Raw genomic sequence first — 4,509 nt, 5'->3', positions numbered from 1 at the left:
AAGATTCTTTGTCCAATAGTACACTCGATCGTTGGTATGCCTGGATCATCCTTCTTAGTAAGGAATGGTGAAGCGAGGAGGTGGTCGTACTCTGATCGAAGTGTGTTGATCATGTTGACTGTCTCTTCTTGTGGCTACCTGGCTTTGTTCTTCCTCCTCCTGTTGTTCTTCTTCTTGGTCACTATTGTCACTTCGGATAGGTACGGCGTCTATGGATGTCCAGGAGAATGTGTATACGATTCTTGAACGAAAATTTCTCATTTCTATCCTTGATTGTGAAGCAGATTGTGGCACTGTCCGCATAGATGATGGCTTTTGCAGTGCTTAGGAAAGGTTGGCCCAAAATAATGGGTGCCCTTACATCTCCACCTATTTTCAAAACCACAAAGTCTACGGGAACATATGATTGTCCCACTCAAATAATGACATCTTCAAGAATTCCCTTGGGGTAATAGAGTGACTGATCTGCAAGCTGCAAATACATATTTGTGTACAATAAAGCATCTCCATTAATCCGATCATAGATTACCATAGGTATGATGTTGACGCTTGCTCCAAAGTCACAGACAGCTTCTTGGAAAATGTGAGGTCCAATGGCGATGGGGATGACAGGTCTTCCTGGATTGCTATTCTTCTTAGGCAAGGTATAATCTATCCACCTTCCCGTCGATGGCTCCGTGTAGTAGTAAGCTGTATTATGAATATCGACAAGATTTATAGTTTCTAGATCTTCCAGTTGCCCCAAAATCTTACCTTTATTGGACATAGGAACAGTAGCCACCAACTGAGCTATTTGTGATTCTATCATTTTATTAAAGCTATGTTGGTTCTTAATGATAGAAGCAAAGCTATCCATTCTATTATTTATGTTCTCTAGAATTTTATCATTGGAAGCTACCTTTCTAGATAATCCCTCCATAATTTTGGATTGACCAGCAATTAATTCTCTCAAGGATGGTTGATTGAAATTATTATAATTATTACCTTGATAGTTACCTTGATAATTACCTTGGTAGTTCGGCCTTTGTTGCTGGTTCCATCCTTGATTCTGCTGAGGACAAGAGTAATTGTTGTTGTTGACAAAAGTCACATCCTCATGGGTCTTCGGACAGTTATTCCCTGAATGCCTAGTGTTGCAACATACTACACATGTCATGCATTAATCATGAATGTGCATGACTTGTTGCTTTTCATTAGCTCGGTCTTCGAGCTTCTTTATTAGTAGGTCCATCTTGGCAGATAGCATGTCTACCTCCTTGAGTTGATGTATACCTCCACCTCTCTTGCAGGTTTGAACATGTTCTTCATTCTAGCCTTGGTTGGAGGCCATCTTCTTCACAAGAGTGGTCGCAGCTGGAAGTGTAAGTCACAAGAATGCACCTCCAACATCAGCATCCATGGTCTCACGGGTACTGTTGGTCAACCCGTGGTAGAACGTCTACATGAGTAGCCAATTCTCCATCCCATGATGACGACATTCTGATATATAGTCTTGAAAGTGTTCCCATGCCTCAGGGACAAATTCATCATGTTGTTGCTGAAAGCTTGAGATTCTCCCATGCAGAGCATTGGTCTTGCCTGTGGGAAAGAACTTTGCTAGAAAGGCAGTGGAGCAGTTATCCCACATAGTGTTTCTATCTTTGTTGGCGTAGAACCACTGCTTCGTCTTCCCCAAAAGTGAAAATGGGAAGAGGCAAAGTAGTATGGCATCCTGGGTTACTCCTTTGATGGTGAAGGTGCTGCAGATCTCTAGGAAGTGTTGGAGATTTGCACTTGCATTTTCATGTGCCTTTCCACAAAATTGGTTTGCTTGCACCATGTTGATGAGAGCTGGCTTGAGCTCGAATCCATTATCTCCGACATTGACTATCAGTCCAGTACGGATGTTGGCCATAGTTGGAGCTGAGAATTCACAGAGAGTCCTGTTAGCCATGGCTTCAAATTCTGGTGTTAAGCTTTGCCTTATATGGTTGTCTTTTGACTCTAAAGCTAAAACTTTTTTGAGTTTAGCTCTAGTTCTCCTAATTAAAGCTTCTAGATCTTCAATGTAGTTTGTCGGAAGGTCAAAACCAGTCATACATTACCCTACATAAGATAAACAAGTAGACAAAACAAGGGTAATCTTGCTTGAGCAGAGGTTAATGGTTTTCCTCGACCACATCAATAAGTATAAGTTTATCAATACTTCCTGTGCTAGTTACCTTCCCTAGCAATGGTACCAAAAATACTTGTTGACATTTCTTAGTGTTGCTACTAAGAACGAAGTTTAAATCCTAATGGTTTAAGTTGGTTGTTAACTACCGTCAACACACGAATACCGTTGTAGTTTCACCCAAGAGTATTCCAAGGTATCGATTTCCACGGGAAACGCGAAGTGTACTAATCAAGGATCAAGGTCGTCCAAATTCACATCTCAATAACTTGGAGTTTTTTAAGGTTTTCACAAGAAAAGCATAGTTCACTTTATACTCCTTAAATGGTACTCTCAAATTGCTCAATGGTGTATGATTCCTTACCAAGGCATAGCATTGTTTTGCCTTTTTTCCTTCCTACTTCTAAAAAGCTTATATGGAGCTTATGTAGGGATAAAATATGTGGCGTACTTGCATTGCATATATTGTAAAGTCAAAACAAGGATCCAAGGAGAAAAATGTCATGCTCTTAGATCAAGATGTGCATGTGTGTGGATATATATATGGTGGTTAACCTAATTCGACTATGCTCCTTGAAAACATATCTCTCTCTTGAAACATGAAAACATTATTGTGAGAAAAAGGGCCTATCTTTTTTCTTCTTTCTTTTTTTAGGTGGGTATCTAAGTACCCATTGTTTTAAATATCTCGGACACTTATCCATTTTTTCTCAACTTTTTTTATGAATAACTTTTGCATAGCCCCTTGTCTCTTTTCCACAACAAAACTTTTGAGAGATAGCAACAAAAACTTGGAGCATTTTCCTGTAATGCAAATTTGTTTTATTCCCTCGAGTATGTGTCCACTAACGTTTTGCAAAAAAATGAGTATAAGCTATGCCTGTTCATGGTATGAACCTGCAAATCCAAAAATCACCACTATTGCTGTAGAAGTGGACGAACATATCGACATGGTATGAGCAACATCAAAGACAACCTATCATTGAGCTTTTCCAAGACTCAAGCTAGGATACTGATGAAAAGTAGGATGAAACCCACCTTGTATTAGCCAGAATATGCCTACTTTCATCATCTTCGAAGGGACAAGCTCACTCATTGGCAACAAGGACCAAGACAACGAGATGCCACTACATCATGGCGTGCATCATTGTGTCAATAAGCATCGATAATCAATGAGGTCTGTTGATGGTGTCTCATAAGGCCACAAATGACCATGGACGCGAGACGACATCCCTTAGTCATTGAGATGAAGCTTTCATGCAGTACCAATGAAGGTTTGAGCTGTTGTTTATCTTGTTCCAAGTGACACCAAAGTTCTGGAGATTTATCTTTTAAAAACACAAAAATGCTACATGATGAGTTCATGTATGACAAAGCTTGAATTTCCACTAGAGCCACACATGTTATTTAGGCTAGAAAAACTTCCACATATATGTTGCTTACTTTTGCATTGAGTTTTGTCAAGCTTTGTTGACCCTTATGAGAGATTTGTCATGCTCTTAAAATCAAGATCACGTACACACCACCCACATATGCACTACTCCTACACTAGGGGTAGGCGTAGAAACATGCCTTCCATCTAGGTCCACCCAAAAAATATTTTACTCCTACACTAGGAGTGAACACAAAAACAAGCTTGATAGGTTTTCCATCCACCAAATAAATGCTCCAAGTTCTTGTTGCTATCTCTCAAAAATTTGTTGTAGAAAAGAGACATGGGCTATTGAAAGCTCTAGTTTGGTTTTGGTGAATTGATGAAACCCTAAGTGCTAACCTAGTTTATCAAGTGATCATAAGATAGGTAGCACACTCCAAGTGATGAAGCAAATGAAGATCATAGCATGATGATGATGATACCATGATGATGATCAAGTGCTTGGACTTGGAAAGAAGAAAGAGAAAAACAAAAAGCTCAAGGCAAAGGTATAAACCATAGGAGCTATTTTGTTTTGGTGATCAAGACACTTAGAGAGTGTGATCACATTTAGGTTTGATAGCCATACTATTAAGAGGGGTGAAACTCGTATCAGAATGTGGTTATCAAAGTGCCACTAGATGCTCTAACTCATTGCATATGCATTTAGGATCTAGTGGAGTGCTAACACCCTTGAAAATGTTTGTGAAAATATGCTAACACATGTGCACGAGGTGATACACTTGGTGGTTGGCACATTTGAGCAAGGGTGAAGAAGATAGAGTTGAAAGGGAGTTAATCACGCTGGTTACAGAGTGACCGGACGTGTCCAGTATGTGACCGGACACGTCCGGTATTTGGCGATGAACTCAGCGACCGAACTCGTTCGGTCACCACACCGGATGCGTCTGGTGTGAATCAGAAAAAGCAGTATATGGTAGGA

General features: G+C 40.0%; 1 non-coding gene across 1 annotated transcript; it reads left to right on the top strand.

The window, feature by feature from the left end:
* The first annotated feature begins 1,460 nt into the window (after nucleotides 1-1,460).
* LOC136511859 (small nucleolar RNA R71) lies at nucleotides 1,461-1,569 on the top strand. Its single transcript, XR_010772886.1, has one exon. It is a non-coding gene; the product is annotated as a small nucleolar RNA R71 (small nucleolar RNA).
* Nucleotides 1,570-4,509: the final 2,940 nt, after the last annotated feature.

This window comes from Miscanthus floridulus, chromosome 1 (assembly GCF_019320115.1).
Source record: "Miscanthus floridulus cultivar M001 chromosome 1, ASM1932011v1, whole genome shotgun sequence".
NCBI classification, from domain to species: domain Eukaryota; kingdom Viridiplantae; phylum Streptophyta; class Magnoliopsida; order Poales; family Poaceae; genus Miscanthus; species Miscanthus floridulus.
This window is presented reverse-complemented; position numbering and strand designations above follow the sequence as displayed.